General features: G+C 43.3%; 1 protein-coding gene across 6 annotated transcripts in view; it reads left to right on the top strand.

Annotated features, from left to right (window-relative positions):
* AFF2 (ALF transcription elongation factor 2) overlaps window positions 1-18,420 on the top strand; it is a 401,939-nt gene that overhangs the window by 265,522 nt on the left and 117,997 nt on the right. The gene's annotated exons all lie outside the window — the stretch shown is intronic.

The following is an 18,420-nucleotide window of genomic DNA, read 5'->3' on the forward strand; positions in this document are numbered from 1 at the left end:
TTGTGGGTGGGTGTGAGTGGGTGTAAACACATAGACATTCCTTATTAGAGATACTTATGTCAGATTAGAATGTGTTCTGGATACATTCAAAGATCACCATTGTAGCCTTTGATGTTTTGGGTCCTATGTCAGGTGCTCCCATCTTAATAGCCCATCATGGCCAAAAGTGCCCTTTGAAGCCCACCACCGTCCATGCATAAGGTCAGTCTCCTAGGAGTAGGAAGGGAGGTGCAGTCAGCAACTGCTCCACGGACCCTTGGCTAAAGTGAGTGACCTTCATCCATAATCAATAAACTAAACTGGAATTGTCTCGTTTTTCCTTGCCTTTTGGCAAAATTTGGGATTAGTACTGCAATCTGGCACAGCTGTTTCCAAGATCGCACATTCTGTGTTCTGTGGGCAGTTCTGCCCAATTAATCTCGATTTCTGTTTATTTATTTTTATGTATTACATTTATATCCTACCTTTCCTCCAAGGAGCTGAAGTTGGTGTGCATGGTTCTCCTTCTTCCCCAAAAGTGAGTGACTGGTGAGCCTCATGGTTGAGTGGGGATTTGAATTCAGGTCTTGCAAATCTTAGTGCAACACTCTAACCACTACACCACAGTGGCACTCAGTTTTTGACAAAGCCAATGGTACCCTCTCCTGCAAGCAGTAGTACATGAAGTGAAAGCACACTTCCAAGTTTTAATAAGAAATAAAATTGGTTAATTGCATTTCTTGGAATGTGACCATTTCGCTCACCTGGCCTTTAATTCTGCAATCATTGCCTACCGACCACAGGAATAGGGGCCAGTGGGGAGAGGGTTCTGTGCCAAGAACAAAGCTAAATAACAACAAGAAGAGTAGTGAACTCTCCAAAGGCACACTACGGTGGCATGTGCCGTTTATCAAAATATATAAGCATATAGCAGTAACAGGGACTTTGTAAACACATTATAGGAAACTATGAAAGATAAACCACTAAGGTGCCATTTTCCAAACTCCATAAGCACCAAGTTAACAGACTAGCATCATAAAGGAGATCTGTGTCATTAAAAATATTTGTTTTCGTCGGATCTTATTGTGCTTTGGGCCCAGTGGACTAATCCCTTTTTATCCTTGGGAAATGGTGCCATTTAACGAATCCACAGCTAACTGGAATAGGCCTGGAAAAACTGAGATGGCGCAGGCTAAGCTTATGTGCAATGCGAACTTGTTAGAGATTGTCACAAGCTTGATAAGCTGGTGGTGTACTCTGTGTTGAATTAACAACAACAACAAAATAGTATTGTAAAAGTGACTTCTGCTGGGGTTTTATAGAGTCTAGATGCAAAGGGTTTGGTTTTTAGGAGCCCTCCAAACGGGGGGTGGGGGGGGGTGGGGAAGAATTCTGCAACATGCCATGGATGCAGTAAAGCCACATTCAACCCATACATTAAAAGCACTATGATACCACATTAAACATCCATGTCTTCTCCCAAAGAGTTATGGGAGCTGTAGTTTGTTAAGGGTGCTGAGAGTTGTTAGAAGACTCTTATTACCCTCACAGAGCTACAACCAGCAGAGTTCCTTGGGAAGGGGTAATGACTGTTATACTACTCTGAGAATTATGTTTAAAGTGCCTTAAATGCACACTGTGAATGAGGCCTAATTGTACATTAGTGGTGGATTTATAGTGGACCATCTACACATCATTCTAATTTTTTAGTTGTTCTGCGATGCTTCCCCAATGTTACTGAATTATTGCTGTCTGGAGGGGCAACAAAAGCAAGAGTGTACAAATTGGAGATGAAGCAGTATGCCTGCCTCCCCTGGTGCAAGCAGTATTGAAAGCAGCATCATATATAGTTGCCCCAGTACCACCATGAGCATTAATCCTCATGAACAAAGCTGGAGGAGCCCCTAGTCTCAGCAGACTGAATGCTTGGTCATGAGGCAGGGCTTATCTTGCAACTTAGCAGACACAGCTGACGTCTGCCTTATACTCTATTTCCCCCCCCCTCACTAAAAGTGACTAAGCATGCAGTGAACAAAGCAGAATTAATGCATCATATTTAAAAACACAAAAAAAAAACAATAAATCCATTAAAGAATAATGACTTCCAAATGTGACAAATTTGCAGATTAAAGCTCATTGAATATGCATTGAAATGATTGATGGGAATGGCTCAGAAAGAGCTATTGCAATCTATTGGATCAATAATCCTGTCCCCTCTCCTCCAACCCACCCCTAGAAACTGTGCTAACTGCCTGATGAAAGACATACTTCGTTAGGGAAGACAATCAAAAGCAAGGGCATTAACAGAATGAGCAAGTGCACATAGCTGTAGTTAACTGTTTATGTTGCTTACCCATCCTTCTATCAACCAGTAATACAATATTTCTAAGCATTTGCATTTGTTGTGGAATGTTCTGCTAATGTCACTCAGACATAATTTAAAAGGAAGAGTCTGGAAAAACAACAACCAGGTACATGTATTGATTGGACAAATTGCTTTATCAGTGTGAACATTTCTAGGCCAGTTGTTTCCAGTCAACTGACACTTCAGGGCCAGCCCTACCATTAGACAGAGTGAGGAAACTGCATGAGGTGAATGTGTTGTGCTAATGGCAGACAGAGCTATGTTGCCCACAAAGTCTGCCCTGTGCCCTCTCAGCTAGACTACTGCTCTCAGGAGAACACTGTCCCATCAGCAGTGTTGAAGTAAGTTTCGGGGGCCAGCCTGATCAGCTACTTAAAATGGAACTGGGCAAGGGGGGCAGCATCTTGTCTCCACCACAGAGAGCCAGTGTGGTGTAGTGGTTAAGAGCAGTGGACTCGTAATCTGGTGAACCGGGTTCGCTTCCCCGCTCCTCCACATGCAGCTGCTGGATGACCTTGGGCTAGTCACACTTCTCTGAAGTTTCTCAGCCCCACTCACCTCACAGAGTGTTTGTTGTGGGGGAGGAAGGGAAAGGAGAATGTGAGCCGCTTTGAGACTCCTTAAGGTAGTGATAAAGCAGGATATCAAATCCAAACTCTTCTTCGTGCCTTGGACTGCAGAATATTCTGGGGATGAAAGATCCATGTTGCCACATGGCAAACCATCAAACAAGCACTTTGTCACGCTCCTCACTCATTGGGCTTCTTACCTGGTCATGTGTAATGGTGCAGAATCAAGAGAAGTGATCATGCCTCAAGTGTTAGATTAGGAACATCAAAAGATCCTGCTGAATCAGGACCCATCTAGTCCAGCATCCTGTTCTCAGAGTGGCTAACCAGATGCCTATGGGGAAACGTGTAAGCAGGACCAAAACACAAGAGCACTCTCCCTTCCTGGGTCTTCCAGCAACTGGTATTCAGAAAGCACTACTGTTCCAAACATAGAAGCAGAGCAGAGCCATTATGGCTAGTTGCCATAGATAGCCTTGTCCCCCAATAATTTTTCCAATCCTCTTACAATGCTTTGCAATGTATGCATTGCAGGAAAAAGGTCCCATGTTCAATCTCTGGCATTTCCAACTTAAAAAATAAGTAAACCAGGTAGTTGGTAACATGAAAGAGCCTTGTCCTAGATCTCTGACTGCTGTCAATCATCACAGGGCTCGTCCATACCTCCACTTGTCCAGTGCCTAGAAAGCACATTTCCAATAAGCTTTCTGCTTGGCCCACTCTTTTTGGACATAGGTCCAAGCAGTTTTGCCTTTGCCCCACTGCTTGCCCCAGGAAAACCTGCTCCTGTGTGCTAAATCAGAACAAATGGCAATCTGCAGAAAACCTGATTGTTGTTGGCTCCAATTCAGTACTAATGATTGGGTTTCCCTGGGGAGAAGCAGCAGGGCAAACAGAGCTATGAATAAGCCCATAGACAGTTCTGATCTGTATGGAAGAATTGTCTGCCCTGGTATAAGGCAGCTTCCTATGAAATGGCTAATAGGGTAGAAATCATGGGATCTCATAGTGGATGTGAAACCATAATCAGTGAGCCTAACCAGAACCTCAAAGAACTCCACTGGTACAAGATCCATGGGGAAGGAGAGGGGGAGAAGACTGCACTAGCAGGATGATTTTAAGATCTCTTAACATTGTCCTGTAGTAGAGCCACAGTATATAATTTAAATCCCTGAGTGGCATCCCTGATCCCTGCTCAACAGCACAGGAGTGTAGAAATCAATATGAGCCTAACATGAAGATACCTAATGTCAGAGTAATGTCTAGCTTTGCGGTGCTCTGTAATAATACGCATTGTGCTAGCTTTTAGGACTAAGAGTGCTATTGTATTTATGACCCTCTGTGCGATGCTAAGAATTCCATTAAGTGCAAAGATAAAACAGCATAAACTTGGCCTACTAGTAAGCAATGTCACCTGTGGAGGGTGGGGTGGGAATAGGTCCACTGGGGGGGGTGGATCCCTTGAAAATGAGGCTTAAGAAGGTGTGTGGGAGAAGGGAAGTGGGGTAGACTTGTCGCTAAGAAAGCAATCCTAAACACAAGAAGCTGGCGTAAAGCAAGCTGGTGTAAGGTGAGCTGGTGTAAAAACTATACCAGATCCAAACCTTGTTCAGCTGCGGGGCTACAGCTCTACTAAAGCCTGGCAGAGGGAAACCAAGTCTTTAATGTAGTACTTTGCATTGGATTTCCAGGTCACATGACCAAGCTAAATGGGTTTAGGCTCCAGCTTAAATGCCTCCTCTCTAATCCTGCCACCAAAACGGAATGCTCCACTTTGGGGACTTCCACTGGCCTTGGCTGAGCCAATTTTGGCTCAGCTCATTGAGCCCTGGCTGAGCCAGGATGAGGAAGTTATGCCACTGTGTATCCAGATGAGCTGGGGTTGAGGATTGAACTGAATGTCTACTGCATCCTAAACTGCTTATCCTGGCACATCTTGCCATAGGATTCCCCCCAAAGTGATGGAGCTACAAATTGGGAAAATTCCCTTGTGCTGGATCCAGAAGCTGCATTTAGTGGCAAATGCTAATCGTACAGTTGCTGACAAGAGCCAAACCTTGTCAGCATGCAACACCTCTGCCCAGAGATGTGTCAGCCCCTTGGGGGTGGGGGTAACATGGTTGCCCAACCTTCCTGGGAGGGACCCCAATGCAGTATGACGTTGCTGACCTTGCAAGATGGGCCCTTCCAATCTGGAACCTGCTAGCTTCTTGTTTTTCCTGCCACAACAGGTAGGCTGATGAGGCCTCAGCTGATAGCATCTCTCCCCCTGCCTTAGATGCTCCTCTTCATAGGGCAGGTGGAACTGGTGGTCTCTGTGAGGGGGAAGGATGGGCCATGCCCAGTTGGTGAGAATGGAGACAATGGACTATGAATGGACAATGTTCTGAAACCTGCAAACTCCATGACATTTAGACTTTCCACAATGAAATCTTGGCATTCAGATCTTTCTCCTCTCCACTTACTGTATTTCAGTGCACAAACCAATAGAGTCGCTCTTTCTCCCACTGCAGTCAGGCTGAAGGAGATACTGAATTCTAAAGTGGCTCCATATTCTGAATATACTGTACTTAGTTTGTATAATGCAGACAGATGCATAAAGTTTTTTTTCTTTCTTTTATTAGACCCCCACTGTAATTGTTAATAGCAAATTGCAAACCCATTCTTGAGATGGCAGGGGGTGGAGAAGAGAATGGCTGCCTCTGGTGGCACTAAAATTCAGGCAATGCAGCTTCTTTCCGTAGAAAATTACTCAGTCTGAAAACCACAAACCCATTTGATAATATTTATGTACAGGTTCCCTCATTTCTCCAGGAATGACACTATGAAATTAATGCTCACTATACCTTGGAGAATCCTGGGACAATTTTTGTTATAACTTTCCAATATTCCAGTTTTAACTAAGGCGTATCTCAAGTAGGGCAGAATGATTTAAAATCAAGGCAATTTAATTCCATGAATGAGGCTGCAATCATATACCCACTTGAGCCATACTTCTGAGTAGACGTGCACAGGGCTGTTTTGTGAAATCATTGCTTTAAATCATGTGCCACTGAAACATCTTCATGTATTTCTTAAGCAATAATGCAATTCTTATCACTAACTCATGCTAATTTACAAATAAACAGAGTATTGTTTACACTGTGTATGAGGGGATACTGGATACTTCATGATTTTTTTAGATGTACAGTGGTACCTCGGGTGAAGAACTTAATTCGTTCCAGAGGTCCGTTCTTAACCTGAAACTGTTCTTAACCTGAGGTACCACTTTAGCTAATGGGGCCTCCAATTGCTGCCGCCACGCAATTTCTGTTCTCATCCTGAAGCAAAGTTCTTAACCCGAGGTACTATTTCTGGGTTAATGGAGTCTGTAACCTGAAGCGTCTGTAACCCGAGGTACCACTGTACTGATTTATACTAAGCTTACAATGTCCTTGGAACATAGAAAGCTTAGACCAATGGTTCATCTAGCTGCGTAGACTGCCAGTGGCTCTCCAGGGGATTATCCGGAGGTTGTAGAGATTCCACCTGGGACCTTCTGCATGCAAAACAGGTGTTCTACCCTTGAGCTACATCCTGCACAATACACTGCTGAATGGGTTGTTGTCTTGGTTACCTACATTCAGAATTTTTAATATCAACCAAGTTCTTCTTTCAGAATAACAACATTTATATATTTTTTAACAAAAATAAAATTCATTTTGAATAGAAAAACCTAATTTTAGTAGGAAAATTTGTATTTATTATTGCTTTTTTAAAAATTTATAAACAAATCTAACTTGTAGGTCTGTTCCTTCTCTACCCACATAGTCTGGATCTGAACCATGGCAACTTTGGGGTTACCAAATGCCTCCTTGATACTTAGTAATTGTATTTACTGTTTAAGCTAGGAGTAGACAAATTCATGGAGGACAAGGCTATCAGTGGATCCTAGCCACAATGGCTGTTTTGTACCTCCACTTTCAGAGGCTATGTGCCTCTGAATTCCAGTTGCTGAGAATCCTAGTGCAGAGAGGCCCTCTTTGTGGACTTCTCATTAGGGCATCTGGTTGGCCATTGTGATAAAGAGGATGCTGAACTGGGTTAGCCATTGGCCTGTTCCAGCAGAGGTTATATATCTAGGGAGCAGGATTAGAGATAATGTTCATAATGCTCACAGTGGTTATGTTTCTAGTTTCTTTTCCACATAAACTGTGGGAGAATATCTAAAATCTACAAATGTTCCATTCACCTTTAATTTCCCGATTGACCCATAATGGGCCAATAGCAGAAATAAAAGCTATAATGCGTGTGATGATGATTGTTGGCAAGAGAACTCATATTGTGGAGTATGGTGTCCCCTCCTAGTTGTTAGGGTTGGAGCGATTATTGCCTGTTGCTTCAGCTAGGACAGGACAGTCTAACAACAGCCCTTGAACCCTGTTTTGGTGGCCCTCAGCAACATTTAACACACACCACAATCCTTGCACTGCCTTCCCAAAGCCAGGTAAGCGAGGCACTGGGCTTTGGGAAGGAAGTGTGAGCGCTCTGACAGGATCATCCTACCTCCTTCCCAAAGCCTAGTTAGTGCTTTCCCAGCTTTGGGAAGAAGGTGGGAGGGCTCTACAACCCTGTCAGAACTTTAGCGAGCTTTGAGAAGACAGCATGAGGGCTGAGGGAGCATCCGAGTTAGGCCTCGCTCCCCCACAACCCCTCATCCAACAAGGTTCCATGCTGAAGTACTCTTGTGGCCCACTTGGTATGAAAAATTAGAGTGCCCTGAGCTAGGACCAAGTGCAAGATAGTCCCTCCCTTCTCAGAACTGCCTTCATTTGCACCATTCCACCTGGATGAAAAAGGAGAGCTGAGGCAGCAAGGCCTCTTCCTTCAGTTTATTTGACTCCTCCCCCTTCCCAGAACTGTCTTCCAAATGGGCATGATGCCCGAGAGTGTCTCTTTCTCAGTTTTATAGTAAATTGCAAGGCATTATTTTTACAATTAAATTGCAATACGTTATTTTCAACTGGAGACTGCCTCAAACATTGGTAAATAGGTAGTATGCAAATGTAGTTAGGAAGTGAGCTAAATAGAGAGATGTGGCTGCTTCAGAGGCTGACATGAGACCCCCTCCATTGGGCTGGCCAAGTCCAGCTGCCCCTTCCCTTTTCAAGCTGCCTCACGTATGGGCTTGAATCTGCTTAGTTTCTCCTTCCCCCCTCATTTTCTTCCCCACTCCTCCCCAATGCCTATTAAATTGTAAACCATTACTTGAAACAGTGAACTGCCTTGAGTGCATTGTTCAGATACTAAATAAATACAGAAATATCCTGCAGCTAATGAAGGATTCATCAGGAATGGCCAAACAGCCAACCACCCGAGCCTTCCATCAATTCTCCCTTTCCTTTCACACTGGATGGGAAATGGCTACCAGGAGTTCTTTATGCTCCCTGTAACCAGTTGATTAATTGACTTTTCTATGAACCTTGGTGACCTGAGGTTGAAATATCACCCAGAAAATAATGACAGAGGCCTTTTCCAATGGAATAGCGCTATAAAAATGCCAGTAAACCATCAATGAGGCATCCATGTTCAAGTTCAGCTCCCCCTTAGAAGTCAGGGCAGGTAAGGAAAGCTTTCAGGCTTATTGCCTATCATCAGAGGTAATGTGTATAGATATTTCTTACAGCAGGCCAAGCCCGCAACTGCTGTCAGTGTGGCTTTTATGTTTCCTCTGTGGGCAAAAAACCTAAACTCTCAAGGGATTGGGGGTGGGGGTGGCAAAATGTAGTGTCATCCACAAGCACTGGAGGCCATCACAGGAACTAAACCTTAGCTTAGTGCAAACACTGTAAACATTGGTTATAGTTTGTGGTTGATCTGGAGAGAGCTTAACTATGAGCCTGGGTTCAGACACTACCTGACATTTCTTGTAGGAGACTTTACCCTTTCCATACTTTACATGAGTTCGGTTTAGGAACAAATACAGAGCCAACGCATGCTTCTCATACAATTCTGCTCTCACTATGCTGTCACATAAAGAAATGCTAGTGGGAACCGAGTTGTACATTTTGTCACAGGGCTGGCACCAATAATTGGCATGGTCAGCAATCTGCCAAGGGCTGACTCACTAGCAAGGGGGGGGCATTGACAAGAGCACCCTGCGTTGGGGGAGCCAATCAGGCACTGCTGTTGACATATTTGAGGGGACCAGGGCCCACCCAAGTTGATGGGCATTGTCATTCAAATGATGTGTCCATGCGTGCCTTCTCCCAATATTTTATTCAAGTTGGCACTCCTGCCTGCTGATGTGTTTGCACTTCATGGACCACCCCATCACTTTGTCCTTCTCTCTTCTGATATGTAACAGTGCCCCACCTGCTGGGAAGCTAGCATAGCAGCCCCTCCCCTCCTGACAAACTGATTCTGCCACAGCGCCACATTCAGGAATAGATTTCCAAAACCATTGATTGTTTTTACAAGCTTATGGTCACTCAGCTGTTGTCAAGAGCCTACCTCTTAATTATCCAATTAAAAAAGCAAACATTTATATCTCACCTTCCTCCCAGACACACAGTTCCCAAGTGGTCTCCCATCCAGGTACTAACTGGACCCAGAATTGCTTACCTTCTGCAATATGACTGCATCATCTGCCTCCAGAGACTCTTCTCAAAGTTGAATGGGGAGCCATCTGAGTGGGAACAGTACACTTCTTGAACTGAACCATTCATGTAGTTCTTTGGATCCCAGCCCTGTTCTTTTCCAAACTAAATGGAAACGGATTGTGCAGGCACTCTAAATACTATCAAAGTCAGGAACTATATTTCCTGGAAGGCCAGTTTGATAATGAAGTCAAGTATGGAAAATGAAGGCCCAGACCTCTCTCACTAAGTAGCACACTGGCAAGTTCTGATACCATCAATGTGTCTGAGAAAATAGAAACTAGTGGCTATCATTGTGTCCTTACGCTGTTGTCTTAGGTTTTATAGGTCAAAAGCAGCCTTTTTATTGTAAACCTGAGTCCACAGGCTTCCTTCCCCCCCCCCTTTCTGATACGGTGGTACCTCGGGTTACATACGCTTCAGGTTACATACGCTTCAGGTTACAGACTCCACTAACCCAGAAATAGTGCTTCAGGTTAAGAACTTTGCTTCAGGATGAGAACAGAAATTGTGCTCCGGCGGTGCGATGGCAGCAGGAGGCCCCATTAGCTAAAGTGGTGCTTCAGGTTAAGAACAGACCTCCGGAACGAATTAAGTACTTAACCCAAGGTACCACTGTATTGCATAAGCTTCTCTGGGAGCCTTTTTGGCTAAATGATGAGGCTAAAAACAGCTTTAAATAAATACATGAAATTTAAGTATTACATATATTTGCATAGTTTATTCCCTCAGTAAAAATAAGAATACCTGGTTCCAGATTCCGAACAAATTTTGGGCACTGATCTCTAAATGACCTGGGAACAATCAACCATGAAAAGAAGAAGAAAAGGATTAAAATTCTTTAAAACAAACATTCAACACTGACAGCTGGCCTCTGTCAGTGTTTCAAAGTAGAATTAATCTCCTACCCACATTTTATTTTATTCTTTAGGCTAATATGAGTGACTTAAGCTTTTGTAAGGGGCACAGTTGTATATTCTGTTCCAAAATGATTTCCCGTTCCAAGTCCCTAACTTGAAATCAATCATACAGAGGAAATACTAGTCATAATATGCAATTTCTTGTTCTGAAATTGAAAACATAAAACCTTGTTAATGATGATGCAGTTAATTTAAACACAAGATTTTTTAAAGCTCAGAACATTTGTATTCCTGCCAGTAGCTAAGGGAAAACGTTGATTTTTCCTAGAAAACCCACAAGTGGAATTACTGTAATCTCTCTCTCTCTTTCTCTCCCCCCCCACCTTTTCTGAGCTGTGAGGTTAGCCTGAAACAGGCCCTGCAAACAGGTATAGATTTATGTAGATTAATGTGATGTAGTCGGCTGAATTGCTGATATGATGTATATTTTAGTATTACTTCCTAGCACAGGCTAATGGCTGGAATCAAATAAAACATAAAAGCAGATTTATATAGATTGCTGAATAAATCAGATAAAGCTTTGTGTTAGCTACCCTTTGAGAGGGGAAGCTTTTTTCTCCCCATAAACAATATAGAAGCTTTTCATGTAATATCATTTCTAATGTAAACCATTCTAAGAAAAAGATGGAATGGAGGCAAGGAGCTCTAAAGAGGAGAGAAGTCTATTGTGTTTAGCCATCATTAACTATAATATGGCCTGACAAGTTTCTTACTCATTTAATGGTGGGTAGGATGGCACTGTATTTAGGAACTGATCAGTTTGGATGGTACATTTGAATCCTGAATTACAGGTAGACTGTTTCAGAGGCAGCAGTGAGCTAATGGGGCACTGTCCCACAACCTCCAGTCTTCCATTGGCCTGCCTCCGCCTGCCTTCCTTCTTACACCCAGTCCAAGGGGTGGAATAACTGTCAGCTTCCTCCTCTTCAGTGATGCCCTTATAGAGCTCTGTTGTGAGGACAATGGGAAGAATTAGAATTAGTTGGCTCTGCCCATCATTGACTCCATTTGCTGTTGGACTCTTTGCTTTCTGCTCTGCCAGTCCCAATAAGCACCAGCCACCACTGGGTGTCCACCTGCTTTCCAACTTTTGGATGGCTGAATTGCATTTCGCAAATGTGTGTCCAGAGCTCCCTGAAGAGCTATGAATACCAAGTGCTACAGGTTATGGTTAGTGAAGAGGAGGGTGTAAGTATGAACGCCCATTAGACAACACATGGAGTCTTGGTAAGCCGAGATTAGGCTTAGCGTAACATGAGAACCAGACCAGTGTCTCCATTTCCCCTTCATAGCAAGACTGCAGATTCTATGAAACCAATCTGCAATATGAGAGACTGCACTCCATCTTCAACAGTAGATTGCAGATTTTCCTGCTGCTTTTCATGTACTATCAGTGTGATATCTACCTTTTCCATTAACCCATTCAGATAATTTGTTTCACATTGCAATAGGGTTGTATTTAAAAATATACCAACAAGCACCCCACCATTTGTCAACTGAGTTGATTGAGCATCTTCATTTTTTAAAAAATTGAAAATAAAAATGTTTTAAAAGTTGAACAAATAGTTATATCCTCCTGGGTTTGACTGTTTTCCCTCCTGAGGAGGAGATTGCAAAATTTAGAAGAACTAAATTAATGAATTACAAATTTATATATTTTAAGGGAAGTATCCTTGCATATGAACCACAACTGCTTTACTCAAAGCACACAGTGAAATTTGTAGTGAGATTTTTTGACCTAGTGTAGTGTAATTTGGAAGTTTTTTAATTGTCCACAAGAGAGAACATATAGGTTCTTTATTTATCAATATCTTTTCATGCCAACACATGTGGAAAATGAGAAACGAGTAACACAATGAAAGGTTTAAAGGTTTTACTCATGACATACAGTTCCCACTTTAGAGCTGTTATAGATCAATTGTGGAACAATTACAGGGTGAATAACTAAGGATGAACAAAAACTAAATCTTTGCTTTGGAAGAATATGGTGTGTTTTTTTTTAAAAAAAAGGCATGGATGTGTGTGTTTTTTAAAAAATCAATCAATTCAGGGGGTTTTTATTGCCATGTCAAAAAGTATTTACTGACAAGAAAGGCCTGTCTTTTTTTTGTACATATCTTTCTTCAACTGAGGGTTGCATTGAAAATTGATAGACATGACTAGCTTTGATAAAATAATTTCTATGGGTCTACTTTGAGAATATCATACTTGTATACAACCCTGACATCCTTAGATTCTCCTGGAACATGTAACTGTGTGTGTGTGTGTGTGTGTGTGTGTGTGTGTGTGTGTGTGTTGATAGCCATCTTTAATTCCCATAGTATTTCATCCCTGTAGCATTGTGGAAGAACTTTATGCCAAGAAAACTCACAGGAGACTGAGTGACAGATCAGACTATTGTCCCACATCCCCTATTCTACTAAATCACAATTTTCTATGGATGGAAGGTGGCTATTGTGAAGCTGTCAAATGCAGGGAAGTTAAATGGGCTGAAGTGAAGGCTCATGTTAACAGTAGTAGCTATCTCTGTCAAAGGAACATGTGGGTGACAGTTACAAGGCAATTCAGCCCTGATGGGTGGTCGATTAAAAACAACAACAACAAGTGGACTCAAAGCAGAGGGGAAGCCCCTGTTTGCTTTGCAGTAGCCCCAAGCGGGAGAGGGAACCAGAGTCCCCCTTTGAAACCAATGTGATCTGCATGAGCTTGTTGGAAGAGCAACGAGTTAGGGCCCAATCACAATGACATGACTTATTTACTTCTGGAGATGGGACTGAGGTTTGTTTGTTTGTTTGTTTGTTTGTTTTTACTTGGTGTGGAAATGATGCAGTGTCATAAAGTGCACATGGTCTTCTAAGACGCATAGATATTTCCTTACTGTGGTTACAGAGGAAATTGAAATGCTACCAAGGAAATTGCTCAGAGTTCTGAATCTTTGCAGTTGCTTTTAATTTAACACCTTTGATCACTTGCAGACTACACCCTGCCTAAGGATGTGAAGGTTATCCCTGAATATTAAGGAGGGCTATAGGTAATGAAGAAGCAAAGCTTAAAGAAGGAAGATTGTGCCCATAGGGCAGAGGTGCACATTACCTGAGTGACTTGTTTCCCTGTCCAGATTATCCTCAGCTGAGTGAAGTGGGCCAAAAGAAGCAGCATGTGTTGGCTTAATGGTCTGAAGCAGGATTTTGGCCATTTTCTATCTCATTCTAGACATGGTTACTGATGGCGCAGATATCAAGATGTGGATTTGGATCCACCCAAAGGACTGAGGGAGTTCATTATTTATGGTGCCTTTTTGGAGTCTTTTTGAAGAGATTATGGGTTCTGAATGGGAGTGAGGGGAACCCCAAAGACCCCAGGGTTCTGAGGTGTTCCCAAGGCATGCAACAGGGATAAAACAGGGAGCCTATCTATGCTGACTGAGATCACTGGTCCAACCAGCTCAATATTGTTGTGCTGTGGCTTTTTCCCACCCTACCTAGAGACAAGAGAGGTTGAATGTGCTGGTTAATGATGATACAGTATATCTGGGAGGGTTTCCACCTGTCACTAGACTCACTACCTCCATAAACTTAGGAAACTGGCATAGCTTCCCCCTGTCACATATGGTGTCAGTTGCCACTCTTCCACAGTGGGGAGACGATCCCCAAATCATTGTTAAAGAAGAGCAGGGTGATCCAACCTGGTTAAAATAATATTTTACAATGCGTTGCTATAGCTGTTACTTTTCATGGTTGGAGAAGAGAACCAGTACTGACAACTAGCAAAGGCAGCTGACACCCACATAAAAATGGTTGGGCCCATGGTCAAAAGTGGATCAATCAATGGATGTGGCCTGCACGACTTCTACATCCAGGGCGAGCAAGTGGGATCATCATAGATCAAGACAGGCAAAAACTATAAATAGAGGTTCAGATTTGGGTTGTGGAGGGGGAGGAGCCTGGGAAGGGCATGCCCTATGGAGAATCCAGAGGACCAGACAGAGAGACATGGCATTAGATTTGCATAAGCATTGCATGTTCTCATTGTACGCGTGTGAAGGAGACTGTGTGCTCCATGGTGTGGTCCACAGAGGAGAAGCTGTGCTCAGACTACTGTCCAGGTGTTAATGCTTGAGACGCACTCCAGCTCTGCAGTTTGGTCCTTTATCTTTACAGTGAAGGGCCATAGCTCAAGATACAGCATCTGCTTTGCATGCAGAAAATTCAAGGTTCAATCCCTAGCATCTTCAGAGAGGGCTGGGAAAGGCTCCCTAAAACCATGAGAGCATCTGCCAGTCAGTGTAGACAGTACTGAGTTAGAGGGACCAATGGTCAACTGGGTATAAGCGAGCTTCCTACATTCCTATCTTTAACATGGATTTTGACCTCAGGTTCCCCACTGTTGATTACTAAGTATTTTTCAGCTGGTTGGTTGGGCTTTTTTTCTAATGCCTGTTTTGATTGGCGTTAGATTTCTTCCTTGGCGATTATATGTTACTATTTGAAGATATGGTACAGATTGCATTAAGGTTTTTACTTTCTTTTCACACACACACACGTTTCCTTTCATTAGAATTCCTCTCTAATTAGCTATCGCTGTGTCTTCATCGTTGGTGTTCTCCAGGCAGGTAACCAAGTATTTAGCTAGACAACAAAACAAACGTCAGAAGTCGGTGAAAACAGTCTTTGAAAAGACATAGGAAATAATAATTTGCCATTCTGAACCCCAAGCCCAATGTGGCATTGTTGTTTTTTAACAAACAACAACATAAACCTCATATGCTATAATACTGCAGGGTAAACAAACTTTCTGCAAGAGCTAACTATATCGTGAAACATGGATAACTAGCACAGAAGGGGCTGTGAATTCCTTTCACAGCCACAATTCACCACGCTGAAGGGAAATTCTCCTGGATTCCAGGCAGCTCAAGATTGGGGCTCCAGCCAAATACATCAACAACAACAAAAGTTTTGAACTGCCTAGGGAAATACAAGCCTTGTACTGTTACTCAGGGGTAAAATGTGCTCAGACAGGCTGGAGCCCCTTATAAAACAATAGGATCAAATTTTTCAATCAGGTTATCAAGCAATATTACATTTACAGAGCTTGCCAAGGGAAAAAAATAGTATCTCAATCAAACACAAAATGTGGAAGTTGAAACAAATATGTTTTCATTTATCTTTTGTGTTTTCTTTTTAAGAGGGATACTCTTGTGATTTATGTGCAGTTGCCCCTTATTCTCTCTAGTTAACTGCACCATGAACAGCACGCATACCTTTATAGGAGTGCCAGGTGTCCTGTTTCACTGAGGACACCCCTCTGCTTGAAAGGCTATTCAGAGATCAGTCCTCTATTTAAAGGCATCCTCTTACTGTTGCACTGTCTAGTCCAGGTACAGTTTAAAGACAATAATTCTTAGGAAGGGACAGCAGGGGGACTTGAAATGACCCATTAGCAGTTATCACCTGGACAGCAGATGGACAAGGTATACAAGCCAGCTAGTCAGTCTTCTCCACCCCATTAAGGTTGGTTGCATTTCTATTTAAATGATGGCAGATACTGCTGAATTTGTATATAAATTAGCAAATGCAAATTGCATGCAGATGCCTGTCCTCCCGTTGTTGTGACTTGTAAGTAACCAGCCTACATACTTTGCTTCATTTGCCTCAGTCGCACAGTAACATTCTAGGTTGGTGTTCCAGGTTACGTATTATAAATCTACCTTAAACTAAGGTCATCCCACTGGTCCATCTATCCAAATACTTTCTGCTGCGAGTGGCAGTGGCTTTCCAAAGCATACTCTTGAGAGCTATTGGCAGTCAATGCAGAGTCTTATACTGTGGGCACTACTGACCTAGATAGTCCAATGATCTGATTTGTTATAAGGCAGCTTCCAATGTTCTCAATAACTCTTTATCCCGATCTGCAGAAAGGCAGTCACACATTACCTTAGATGCTCCTTTTCTTAGCAACCTGGACCAGGAACACAACAGTAGGCAACGTGTCAAAGCCCCCGTAGTGTCAACAGACTGTCAAGAATGCAGATTCATCAACAGGTCAGGAAGAGGACGAAATGCAGATTGCAGACAGCTTTAATTCACAAAAGTGAAAACACAACATCCAACCTGCCCTAGTTGAAGACATTGCTGGGAATGGTGTCTGGCCCCTCCTTCCTTCTCTAGCCCTCTCCCTCTGGACTCCTCCCAAGCAGCCGTAAACTCTGGCCCATTGCTCAGAAATGTGCAAGGCTCGTCATGATCTGGGTATCAGTGGAGGAGAAGAGCTAGCTGAAGAAGGGCTGTCTGAGGCAGCATCTGGCTCCTCTCTGGCTGAGGCTGGATCCACACTGATAAAAGTAATATAGCCCTCAATGCAATTTCCCATTGCCGATGGATCGCTGCTTTACAGCATCCTCTGATGTCACATTTTTAAAAAGCATCTTTAATGTTATATCCAACCAGTGTAGATGCCCAGAGTCTGCGCTCACACTGAGACCTCGGTGCCCAGCCCTGTCCTGAAACGGCTTTCTCCTTCTGTACCGCCCCCATGTTCACTCAAACCTCCTGCTTCTATCACCTCCCAGGTTGTCCCTTCCGCAGACTGGTCCTCAGTGTCCCACCACCACTGTCCTACGTCTAAGTCTTCTTCCTCTGCATCATCCCTGGGGGTTCTCGGGCTGGCGTATCCTACCACTCTTCATCAGCCAGACAGTCCCTGACACCTAGATCCCCCCCCATGCTAGAATCCCAATCTGGATCAGTCCCCCTATACATACATATCATTGCAACAATGCCCCCCTCATGTTTAACAAGAGCTCTTTTTAAATACAGATTTCAGGTATAGATTGTGCATGTCCATCACCAGTTTTCCTTGTGAAGGGCTGTGTGGAGCAATGGGTGTTTGGTCTGTGCGTATGGTTGCAGTCTGAGATGTGTGGCCTGTTTAGGTGATTTCAGTGTATATATGTGTGTGACCACAGTGTGGGGGGGGCAGTTGGTATGTGTGTGGTGTGTGTTCGTGTGGTTGCAGTGTGAGTGGGTGGCTTATCTGCTGTGTAGCAGTCTAGGATGAGTAGCAGGTTTGTGTGGTTGTGGTACAGGGTGAGTGCTTCTGTGTGCATGTTGGTTTTCCTCATTTCAAAATAAATAAATATCAGAAACCTGTCAGAAAAGGCAGGTTTCAGCCGCCTAGTGAAGCAGTTAGAAAGTGTGCAGATAGCATCATTGCAACCCTCTAATCAAAACTATATTGCAGTGATCTGCAGTACTATATTTGCTTTCTGAGAAATCTAATTAAAATCAGTGGGATTTGCATTTGGATAAGCATAGGCTAGGATCCAAAAAACTGCACAGCTCAGTGAGCATAACCAGCGGGCCACTAGTGTTTTTCAGGCAACCCTATTTGATTTCTTGTGACATCCCTGCTCAGAGGATCATCTTCCAGCCCACCTCATCAAAGACAACGTGTTAGCTTACCCCACCAAATGAGCTCTCTCTCTCTCTCTCTCTCTCTCTCACACACACACACACACACACACACATCAGAGTTTATTTTCAATGTCTGAAGTATATTCAAGTAGTCCTAATATAACTCCAGATATGTCTCAGCAGTTATGTACATACATGTTCCTAAACATCTGAATCAGGTACATGCATAACACTCAGCTTCACAGATTGTTGGTTAGGGGGAAGTTCTCATTTTTGCTTAATTGTTCCATGCTATCATTTGGCCCCAGACAGACCCGCTGGAAGGTCACAGGTGGCTGGAAAAGGGCAAGGTTCTAAATGGACAAGTGAGCCTTTAAAGGGATGCTTCTGATCCTACAAAGTCAGGGCCTTGCTGGACTTTGGTGGCCTCCACAGACATCTGAGGGCTCTGGGTGGCTGTATACGTCCTGCAGACATTGCCCAACCTAACTTGTCAGGGTTCTGTGGACATACCACCTGCTGCTGTCCCTGCCTTTC

Source organism: Podarcis vaucheri (genome assembly GCF_965113315.1).
Source record: "Podarcis vaucheri genome assembly, chromosome: Z".
Taxonomy (NCBI): domain Eukaryota; kingdom Metazoa; phylum Chordata; class Lepidosauria; order Squamata; family Lacertidae; genus Podarcis; species Podarcis vaucheri.